Here is a 12,795-nt window from a genome sequence, read left to right as displayed (position 1 = left end):
GCCGCCCGCTACCTTCCCCTCCCCGCCGGCATAGTAAAAAAAAAAAAAATTTGCGGCAGTGTTAATAAAGAAAAAAAAGAAAAAAAAAGAAAAAAAAAAGGGTCACCTGATCTCGCGGCAGCTCCCTTTCTTTAGTACTTTAAAATCTGTAATCCCCATTGCTGACTGATGTCCCTTACCCAGTGGCATGACTTGGCAGACACATACACTATTAACAGTCACCCGTCTGCCTTAACGGCCATCATCTGACACAGTACTTTGTCAGAAGAAATGATAATAAAATATTGGTGTGGCATCAGAACAGCTGATTTAATTCCTCCTCACAACAGGACTTGTATGTTATCTGTGCCGAGTGCTGCATACCTCAGATTCCTCCAGCACAGCTCTTATCTATCAGACAGTAGCTGAGAGCAAGGGGGAGCTCGGGAGCAAGTAACGAGGAAGGCAGCGGAGTGTCTGACCTCCTAAAGGTAGGGACCTTTCACCTCAGAGCTTACTTCCCATGTCCAGATGCTGGTATCTTTCTGCATTGCGTCCTAGTCTCTTTTTAATGCATTATATCATTTGACACATTATAGTTTTGAAGTGGAACAAAGTCTAAAATATAATATTGATTTGTTAGAATAATTGCCAATTGTATTGTCTTGCATTCTTTGTATCTCAGAATAGCAGTTTAAACTGCCAGTAAAATGTATTATGTTTGCCTTATTGCCTTACTTTTGTTCATATTTTAGTTTGTCTTTTACAAATAGTCCAGGCTAGCATTTCCATTATCTTATACATTTCTGCACAATCAGTGTTTTTACATGTATGAATACATGCCTCTAACTTGGGGGTTAATTCCTCTATCACACACATTAGCAAATTTCCAGTACCAAGGAGAAAACAGTCTTTAGAACTTTTAAAACACATCAGCAAATTTCCAACACCAAGGTGAGAATAGCAATAACAAGTACTGACAAATATACACATGTAAGGTTGAACGCAAGAGTTGTCAAACCTTGTATACAACTTCTCCAGACCTCTATATATGTGTCCAAATATTCTATAACCCATAGCAACCAGTGTTTTCCTTTCACTTTGTGAACTTTCCTAGACAGTTATATAATCTGATTTATATGGATTACAGCCCATATACTTAATTTTCTTTAATAATGCCTGATTGCAAATACATACGAGACTGTCATAACCACTGCCTGTAGTTGGAGCAAGAGATACGGCAGAAAAACAAGTAATTTTGAGATGCACAGAGCTTGATTTGGACGTGGATGGGTGCACTTGAGTTTTACACCCCTTCCCCACCCCTTCTACAGGCTTTTACTTACCCGCAGTGGAACGTATCTTCCACTGACAGGAAGTTCGGCATTTGGAACGCAAACTTGCGTTCCAAATGCCGAACTTCCTGTTGGTGAAACGCACATGCGTTCCACTGCGGGTAAGTGAATGAAAGATCTCTCTCTCTCTCTCTTTATCTCTCTCTCTCTCTTTTCTTTAAGGTACCTTAAATGCCACATGCTGCAACCCCTAAAAGAAACTGTCTATTAAGTCACTCAGGCAACAACAGTTACAAAGTACTTTTGTTGTACTACATAAATGCCGGGCATTACAAAGAGTGAACACATAAAAAAAAAAGTGGATGCGTTACCCATAGCAACAAGATTATAGCTATTTTCTAACACGTACTAAATAAATGATAGTTATAATCTGAGGGGAGGTGTTTCTCTCTCTCTCGTAAATTAATGACACTTAATGGAACAAACACCTTCTTTAGGAATATTTATTAAATGCTAGTTATTTAAATTAGATTTTATTGTTCTCTATTGCCCAAAGCACCTTTTTACATATCGCAGTGTTTTGAGGGGCAAGGAAGACAAACGGTTGTTAAGTTATTTGAATCTCACCACTGTATGTGTGTGTGTGTGTGTGTGTGTGTGTGTGTGTGTGTGTGTATATATATATATATATATATATATATACACACACATCATGCATTTGCAAATATGTGTAAGAGAATTATTTCAGTAAAGTGCTAGCCACACCCCCCCACTTTAAGTTGGCCACACCCACGTGGCAAATGCCACTCCCACTTAGATGGGGGGCGCCGGTGCCCTGTCTCGCCCAGGGCACTAAAATGTCTAGTTACGGCACTGGTCCAGGTGTGTCCACAGCTGTCTGCCAAGCTACCGCCATTCTCAATGACGACTCTTTATCCTTCTTTCTTCCTTCATGGCAAGGGTGCTCTTATTCCTGACAAGAGCTCCCTGATAACTTCCGTGATGTTCTGTTTCCAGCGCCACTCGTCTTGCTTGCAGGTCTCGGGTGACGTCCTTTCCCTACTGGCTCCACTATCGGATTGAAAATGGCGCTATATAAGTCTTGGCACCAATGCTACACGGTGACGCGGCAAGCCCTTATTGGCTTTTCACAGCGCCAAAAAGTCAAATGGCCGGAGGTGAGCCCTGATTGGCTCACCTTTCCGGGTTGCCAATTGGCTGACAGCGAATCATTGCTGATTCGAGGTAGGCAGTGCCGGAACTGGCCACAGATAAACCAAAAAATGTACCCACGCATGACCATGTAAGTTTTCTTGGCTTCTTTTCTTCGCCATCTTCACAGGCTCTGGGGACTGGCTCTTCACACAATTGTTCTATTAGGCAGTACTTTCAGGTGTTTGTTTTTTTTAATTTGGAAGACGTGCATTTTAATCTCAGATCAAACTTTTTTAAAGTCTTGAGAAAGAACCTCTGCGCAGATGGACCAAGAAAAGCAGAATATGGAACTAATTCAAAGTATGCATTGTGAAAAGTAAGGTGTAAATTAAAGTGTTATAAAAATGATTTAAGGTAATTATCTATTGCACTGAATATTCAAGGTCACTTGTCTTATAAGATATTAGGAAAATATTCAAAAATGTTCACAGTAATATGGACCTGTATAAAGCTAGGCTACAATCAAGTGTAAACCTACCATTATATCCATGAGTCACAGTTCTGATTATATATTTCATTTGATCCTGATTAATATTTACAAATAAATTAATAGGATCAGCACATAGGGGGCAATGAATTGTGAAAACATGGATATATGCATATAAATGCAGTAAGTAGGTATAAAAATGTGAATTTGTGTACAGCCAGTTCCAGGTTCCTTGATTAAGCTACATCCTGTAGAAAAAAGCTGACAAGCTAGTGTAGACTGAAATACTTGCTCTCCATCTCACCAAGGGACAGACCGAACACTAATTATTCTACTATTCTATATTATTGAATGCTGTTGCTGGCATCCAGCACCATTTAGCACTATTATTATTGGTAAATGCTAATTAATTTAAGAGCTCACTTGTGGCTGGCTTACTGAATGCAATTATGCATTTAGTACTGCATAATATAAGTTAATATTGATGAACTAAACTTGAAATATAATACAATAATTAGCACCCATATATATACAGTTTCATTTGGATATGGTAGTGATGTACAGATCATTACCTTAACCCATCATTATGTGACCATCAGCTGTGCCTAACATACGATTACGTGGCCAGCACACTAATTCACCTGCACCATGCTGCACATCAACACACTTTGGGGCTGATGCTGAGTGGGACGTGCGCCAGTTTGTGTAGCATATCTTGCGCGAAGTTGCTCTACCTCATGCCCAGAATTTGGGTTGAGTTCATATGCAGGTTTGCCCTATTTTGGAACATATGTACAACTGTGCATTGAGATATTGCAGACATTGGGCTTATTTATACAGAGGCACACAAGACTGCACTACATGCAGTGTTAACCGCTGGTGACAGCAAAATACTTTTCAGTTTATCTCGCCACTCATGTGAAGAAAAGAGATGTGAATAAACCTTCAAAGCTAGCTAAAATGAGAAGAGCATAATCAAATACAAACGTATTTACTGAATAAAAATACACACACAGGCAAAAACATTAAAATCAGCATCTCTAAAAAAAAGGTTGCTGGCACGAGGGCAGTTCCTGCACCTGTGTCTTTTTAGCAAAGTAAAAACAGCTTTTTTGCACTGAGTTTTCCTGTATATAACAGGAAGAATAAACTGCACAGAGAGTATATGCTCTTGTGTAACTCGGTGCTTATGCTGTCTGTTCTGTGCAGGAAAACACACAGTTTCCTTCCCTAGTAACTCTCACAGGAAGTGCTCGGTGACAGTACTCTAAGGGTATGCAAGTTTTCTCATTGCTTTTCAGCTCATGTGACAAAGTTGGTGCTTATTCTGTCTGTTATGTGCAGGAAAACAGTAAAAGTGCTGTGCTTTCTTGGCTAATACATTTTGGTACATAAAGCTCGTGTGAAAGTACCATAAGGAGCTCAGAGGCTTTTAACCATGGATCATTCATCTAGCACAACCTGAAACACTTAGGGGGGCCTCTAACATTCAGTAGGGCCTCACATTACCCTTGATCTCAATTAAAACAATGCATTTAATCAAAGAAAGAGACACCTCCTATCTTTAACAAACAAATCTGACAATAAACTAGGAAGCAACTGAGGGCCGCAGGTGACGGTTCAGCGGGCCTCCTATTGCTCATGTCTGGTCTAACACATACTTGCCGACTTTTCAAAACTCTCCTCCAGGAGATCCTGGAGGAGAGGTCATGTGACAAGGAGTAGGCGCTACTTCATCTCCATAGACCCGCCCCCTGCTAGGAAATGCCAAAATTCACGGCATTTCATAGCAGGGACGGGACTTAATTATGTGAAATTGCATCATTAAGCCCCACATCCATCATGTCCGGGAGGCTGTGTACTCTTCAGGGGGTCCGTGCGGGCTCCCCGAAACAGCTGAAGTCCCATATGGAAAGCCATGTCAACTGCTACAGCATCCAGAGGTTGTGATCCTTTTAGGTTCCTGGATGTTAAGTGGGAATGTTCAGTGCTTTTTAAACAGGATCTCAACTATTGGTATTTTTCACTCCTCTCATTTCAGCTAAATATGTAACTTTTGACATTTTGGGATTGGAAATGCTAAAGCAGAAGTCAGATTAACAGTAGCTAATTAAAAACACTATGGGGTACATTTATCAGACATTCTAAACAGGAAAAGTGAAGGTGTTTCCTATAGCAACCAATCAGATTCTAGCTATCATTTTTTTGGAATGCACTAAATAAGTGAAAGGCAGCCTGAAAAATATCAGGGGTCTCTTAGTATTACCATAAAAAAAGACATTTAGTAAAAAAAAGAGACACCTATCTGTAATAACATATCAGCAGGCAGTATTACAAGCTATAACAACCAAATTTGACGATAACTAAAGTAAATAGTAGGCGCCTGGATCAGAACTGAATGTACTCCAAAGATCACATGCAATTGCCCCTATGTAATAGGAAGTGCAGAGCTCCCAAAATGTTAAATTATGTTATTTATTACATAAAATCACAGCATACATAATGAAAAATATATATGATAAAAAAGCAATAATATGCATATGAAATTCAAAAAGTAGTTTCTCTCAACAAATCACTCTTCGTAACTCTTAATATGTTGTTCCTTTTGATATCAAAAAAAGTATTTATCCACTTTTCCTCAAATATCATTTTTCAGAGCAAAGAGTAATGTAGTATCATTATGGCCTGCTCACCTATAATGCTCTAATGCAGATACATTAGTCCGGTACAAGACTTAAAAACACACAGAATTTCTTACAACGGCAGACATCTATCCCATAGATATAGCAGTATAGTAGCAGTGGCGCACGCAGGGGGGGTTTTTGGGTCTCCAGAACCCCCCCCCCTCCGCTAAAAAAGTGCCCTACATATCGGCACTGTACTATACAACAGCCGCGGCGCTATCTAAGAAGCGTCCGCGGCGGACGCTTCTTTGACAGTGCCGCAGCTGCTGTATAGTACAGTGCAGCCGAAACGGAGCTGCCGCACATGAGAGGGCGCATGCGCAGCAGCTCTCTAGGGTTTTGTTTTTTTTCGGGGGTGGAGGAAACCCCCCCTGAAAAATCCTCCGTGCGCTCCTGAGCAGGGGGATAACAGCTCATAGGAGATAATGATAACTTGTGGTCATAATTACCATCCTTATGTGGAATGGCTATGGCATTGTCCACTTTAGTCTCTAATAGTCCCACTGTAGCCTTCCAGATTAGTGGATATGTAAAGACAACAATCTTTGTATTCCACAGTGCAGGAATAAGTGGTTACACCATGAAGTATATCATTCAGCTGTTCAACTGGAAAGCGCACCAGTATACTGAAGAATCCTGATGTTAGATCCTGAAGTTTGACATGTAAAGGGTTTCTTATCGAAAACTGCAATTCCTGACAAGTTTCTCTAGCCCCAAATACTAGGTTTTTTTCAGAATGAATCATTCAGATAACCAATCAAAAAATAACTGAGTACCTCACAGATGTATTAAATAAGTAACGTGTCTTGCCTTCTGACAATGCCTGCTGCCAATGCACTGTTCAAACAATTCATGTTTACTGACTTGGCAACATTTTTCATGCAAGTGCTAAACATTTTTTGTGCAGTTTACTTTATGTTCACAAGGAGTCACTGTTTGCCTATACTAAAATGCACAAGATGAAATCTAAAGTACATAAATATTCTCTGTTATGTTTGAGACTGTGGAATAAATTCTAATTTTGTTGAATCAAAACTCATTCACGCTGGCAGAATATTATATTATATGGTGTGATAACATTTCTTATCTCCAGCACATTTCTCACTAAGCTGTATGATCTGGAAATTACAACTAAAAGTAAGGGGTCTATTTATCATAGGAAGAAGAGCCCAAAATCTGATGAATTTCTATTTACCAAGCCCCGAAACTGGCAATAGCTATTGCCGGGTATCATTGACGATTGCCTTTGCTGGCCACCTCCTGTGATAGCTTCCCCATGCTTGTTTAAGAAGGATCTCAGTGGTACCTGTACAGCTGCAATACACTGATTGCAATTGTCATCTCAGGATGGTGATTGCCGCAGCGATAGAGACAAAAATGCTTTATTCAATTAAATAATGCATTTTTTTCTATTTAAATTTATTTTAAAATTGTAATTTTTTTCTATTTTGTAACTATTTTTTAAATATTTCTTTCTTTCTTGTTTTTTTGTTATTTTCTTTGAATATGCTATTGGAACCCCGGGACAGGCTTCCGGAGCGCATGTGTGACCTTGCAATGCGGGGTCACGCAGGCACAGAAGGGACCCCAACTGGCCAGCGAAAAGGTAAGTCTCTGCTTACTGCTGCCAGCCAGAGTTTTAATGAACAATAACAGTGATAGAAGATGTTCTATTGCTGCGAGATGCAGTGATAGAAAATCTCTTCTATTTCTGCATTTTATTAAATAGACCCCTGAATTTTTTAGGAAAAGTCCATTGTAAACTGTTGCATTAAAGAGAAAATTCTCAGGGTTAGAGATGGGGATAGAGATATTATGTAGACCTAATAATACTGTCTACATTTGAATTGTCGACCTAATAATATTGTCTAGATTAAAATTGGAGACCAAATAATACTGTCTACATTTCGATTGTTGCCCTAATAATATTGCTGATTGTTATATTGTTATATTATTATTGCTGACTTTGCAACCCTGTATATATTATGGTGTCAACCATATAAATGTCGATCATGTAACTGTCGAACATATGTATCACACCCAAATCTATTATGTGATTTTCTTAGTGTCTCTCTGTTCACATACTGCTTAATATTGTATGAGAAATGTGTCACGCCTGAGGATCTGTCTGTACACAGACTGGGTTGTGTCTCTGGAGCAGGACTGGTGACTATGTGGACAAAGAGAGTGGCCTGATAATGTTCCTCTGCATGTAGTGAAAGGACTGGTGCAGATGGTGATTACACTAGCAGAGGAGAGTAAACAGGAACTGAATAGCTGGACGGACTGGATCAGGAATGCTGTACCGGAATATAACCGGAATTCAGTCCCCGGAATGCTAGAACCGGAATGCAGTAACTGGATTGCTGGAAGTGGATTGCTTGAAATGGCATGCTGTAACTGGAATGGAACCGGACTGGAGCTGGAATGCAGACTGCACTGTCTGAGCTGGATTAATAGCAAGACTGATAGCAAGCCAGATAGCAAGACTGCAGACTGCTGGGAACCAGGTTGGCATCTGAAATACAACATTGCACTAGTAACAGATAAGGCCTCCAGGAAGTCATTTTATAGTAGTTGTTGTTTCTTGATTGGAGACTGCAGTCAGCTGGACTAAAGCACCACTCTGAGTTGCTGGGATGGATCAGGTGACTAAGTCCAAGATGGCAGCTCCCATGAACTGGTTTTAGAGGGAAACTTGGAATAGAGCCTGTATCACCTGATTGGCTGAGAGGAATCATGTGACTGAATCCAAGATGGCCGCGCCCATACACTGATTCTAGAAATATCTCTGGAGCGGCGACGGACTGGGCAGCATCTTACAGAGAGGTCTGAAACTAGCAGAGCCTGAGGACCGCAGGGACAACTTGGAAAGGCAGCGAAGAGGTAAGCGACAGGACCTCAGAGCCTGGTGTGTGACAAAATGTATAGGAAAAACAGACAACTATATGTCCTGTGAAAAGCAATTGAAAGCTAACACATATTAATAATGCAGTATTGTGATATATGCCTTCTCCTTTTTGTTGCACACATAAAGCAACAAGAGCACGTATATCATATGGCAAGACAAGATAACACCCAGTATGAAGACCTGACCTGGGAACAACGCAGACTTGGAAGAATTGCATAGGTAGAAACAGACAACGATATATCCTGAGAAAGGAAATCGACTATTAATAAATTGTATGTGCATAGTGTACATTATCAATAAAGTATTAAATTATGTGCCTTCTGTTTGCATTTTGGTGCACATATCATAAATCAACAGGAGCATGGGGTGCCACACAGAGGCCATGACAATATCCGGGAACACTAGGACATTGGTGGCAATACAAGTGGTGCAATGTTAATTAAGAACAAATTGGTCATCGCTGGATAAAGTCACAGACTAGGACTGTATTGTTAAAGAGGGTTGAAGAATGCCAATACCACATGGATACTATAGTAAGATGCAATGGCTTTACGTGGTTAAGGGAGTATCTTGGAAAATTATGAAGTCCTAACCCAATGTATGCTATGGTCTACACTAACATCTAGCACTAAATACTCATTTTTTTTAGATATTCCAGGCTGGGTTCATGTTTGGATATATGTCCGTTTGCGTGCCATATCTTGCGTGAAATAGCTCTGCGCATGCTCAGAAATGGACCTTACGCCAATGAACACAATTGCGTGCAATTCATGTCTGAACACAAATGACACTTATGACTTTCTATGACTTGAAGGTGGGAACAGGGGATGAAACGGAGGAATCAAGCGGAGAACTAACGTAGGCCATGTACAGTTTAAGGGTGTTCTGAGACAGATGCAGCCGATGCAAGTCCTGGATTTATCTTAAGTATACTTGGTTTCAGCTTTAGCACAGAACATGTGTATACAAGTAAGACTATAAAAAGGCGTCTTTATTTATGTATTTAATGTTACAATTTTTTTTAAAATCCATATTTTTATTAATGATTATAATGGTAAGAGTTGTTCATTTATTTTATAATATAAGTTTTTTGTATGCACTCTGATGTGACTTTATATTGCACATACGCTTGCACATATTGTGCTGTCTGTTCTGCCAACATAAGGCAAGTACCGTTTAGGCATAGCGTATCTACACCCAGATTCAAATCTAAATGCATCTTGAGATCCACTTCAGTTTGAATACACTCAAGTTTCATGCTCATTTTTTAAAATGCAATATGTGAACAAAAATCAGGCCCTACGTGAGTGATATAATGTCACTCATTTATTATTTTTAATTCCACCACACAGAGTGCCAGCCACTGACATGAAGGATAAGCAGCCAGAGGCTTATTATATGTGAAGCTGTCAGCTGTTGCTCGTCAATATCATTGATAAACTGGAAGTGTGACATTTGGCTATGATGTCACCGCCAAGCTCCACATTTCCAGTCTGAGGTTGCCAGTGATACAGAGAAAATGGGAGTTCGCAGGAATCTATTTGTTCTAGGGAGCAACAGCTAGTGGGTGGTCAGAGCCTTCCAAAGAACACGCTGACATGAAAAATGTATGTGAAACATATATTTTTTTTATTTGTCACAGAAGTAAAAGCACCACTGTCCCATGGAAGCATTCTGATGGGAAATCCAATGGAATATTTGGTCCTCTGAGAGGATATGCCACTATCCACATGGACTGGGGCAGCTTGTGTAGGGAATCCACTGTCCCATGGCTAATTTTACCCCTGTTACTGGATGCCAAGGATCTGGCGACCATTTCTGAGAGGCAGGAATGTGAATGGGATTCAACCCAGCAAGTGATGTGTCCATGTGGCCAATCAATCTGAGGGTTATGTTCAAAGAGCCACGGAAACTCCAAAATTACGGGATAATTAGCAGACCTAAAACTGTAGAAGGAAATAAGCTCAGAATGCAGACATTCCATCCATAGGTAAGAGGGGTAGTTTTCAGTCATATAGGTTCTCCTGAGAGCAAGGTTCAATGCAAACCTGAAATGTCAATGAAATTCCTAGCTGCTCCGCTATCCACCAGAGCAGTGGCAGGAAAAGTAATCTTGTCAAAGAATATTTCCACAGCTGTAAAGAGGTAGGACTCAATGATTTGTTTTGGCATAGGAAAAGCTCCCCATCTTTGCCTGGGCCCTGAAGTTTCCCAGCTTCTTTTGGCATACTCGTAACGAATGTCCCTTAGCCACCACAATAAAGACATAACCCTTAGGACGTCTCCTGATTCTTTCTTCTGCGCAGATGTGGTAAGTGCACACTTGCATTGGTTCAGTATTGTTCCTTTTGGAGGGTGGAAAGAGAGAACAAGTGACAACAGAAGATGACTATTACTCCTAGCGGTGTTCCTTGTGTCTTCTGTCTATTCGGATAGGCATACCCATAAGAGATTCCAGCATATCTGTAACTGAAAAATGAACTAAACCATCTTTAATATTGTTGGACAGTCCCACTCTGAATTGGCTACGGAGCACTGTGTCGTTCCAACCAGAGTCCACAGACCAACTATAGAATTTCGTGCAGCATTTCTCTGTGATTTACGCCCTTATCTAAGGGCATGAAGACTGGATTCTGCTGTAGCTACCCTATTGGGGTCATCATAAAGGAGTCCTAGGGCACTGAAAGAGGCATCAACAAATAATAATGAAGGAATATTAACATCAAGCCCAAAGGCCCAGGTATGTGGGACTTTTTGTAATTGGTATATCCCAATACCCACACTCTGCTCCTCTGAACCAGAAGAGTTTAGTCAGAGCTTAAAATAAAGCTTGCAACTGTCTCTGAAATTTATAAATGATGTCTGATCACTAGAAAATCATGTCAGGACACACATGAAATTATTAAGTATTCTTGGGCTGATGATAATGTTAAGGGCAAAGTAGCGTGAGATCCTCAGCTGCTAGAACTTTATGTGGAGTAGTTTGGCACTTGTCTGATAAAGGGGACAGCACAGTAGCAGGTAGTGATCAACCAGAATGCACTTGGCAGAACTCAGAGTCAGGCAGGCAGGGATCAGAAGTAGATAAGACAGTGGAATCCTGTAAACAAGATAGGGTTCAGAGCAGGTATAGATATGAGAGCAAATCCGTTAAACAAAGCCAAGAGTCAGGAGTGGAAAAAGCAGCAAATCCTATGAACAATCCGGGTCAAACACTGATAGCAGAACAGGTCAGGATACAAGGCACACTACATCAAGCAGGAACTATCACTAGCATTGGTATTGTCACTCACCGGACTGTGAGTGCCATTTCCCGTGTGTTCAGGAACCGTGGCCGTCCGCCATCCTGAGGGTCTGCGCATGTGCAGCCCTTATCAAACCTTCAGTACCTGTTGCTTTTAATTGATTGGATGATCAGGCAACCCTCCCTATTTAAACCACCTGTGATCATTACCTGGTTGCCTGATCTTGGAGTCTCATTCCCCATGAGCCTCTGAAGGTGTTCCTGTGTTCCTCGTGTATTCAGCTCCTGCTGATTCCTGTTTACTGCTATTGTGGTTTCCAGACCACTTCAACTCTCCTGTGTTCATCGTGCCTGCACTCAGCTGATTCCTATCTGCTATTACTACCGGACTCCTGTTCGTTTCAACTCTCCTGTGTTCATCGTGCCTGCACTCAGCCGATTCATATCTGCTGCCTCCGTTACTACTACAGAGTTCCTGATCACCTCAACTCTCCTGTGTTCATCGTGTCAGCTCTCCGCTGCCTCTGTTACTACTACAAAGTTCCTGATCGTCTCAACTCTCCTGTGTTTATCGTGTCAGCTCTCCGCTGCCTCCGTTATTACTACAGGGTTCCAGACCGCCTCTACTCTCCCGTGTTCAGCGTGCCTTCTCTCCGCTGCCTCCACCACTACTACTGGATACCAGACAGCCTCAACTCTCCCGTGTTCATCATGTTTCCAGTTTCACTTACTACTGCTTCCTGAGTATTGCTTCGTTGATTCTGGATTACCTGCCGTGCGCTGCACCAACCTGATTACCGCTTCCACCCTCCAGTGGTCTCTCCTCCTGCCGGCCTTCAGCCGTTCAGGTATCCCTGCACGTCTCTCTGACAGCCTGCTCTCCTGAACCGCGGTATGCATACTTTCCATTGACTTTGCTTTTGTATTGCATATCCATCTGGACTGAGTTGTGTTCTCCTCCGGAGCCTCCTATCCACTGAAGCTATTGTTACCATTGACTTTGTTTCCTATTGCCTGGATAGCTATTGTGACTTTGTATA

The sequence above is a fragment of the Mixophyes fleayi genome, chromosome 4, assembly GCF_038048845.1.
Source record: "Mixophyes fleayi isolate aMixFle1 chromosome 4, aMixFle1.hap1, whole genome shotgun sequence".
NCBI classification, from domain to species: Eukaryota; Metazoa; Chordata; class Amphibia; order Anura; family Limnodynastidae; genus Mixophyes; species Mixophyes fleayi.
Note: the sequence above shows the minus strand (reverse complement) of the source record.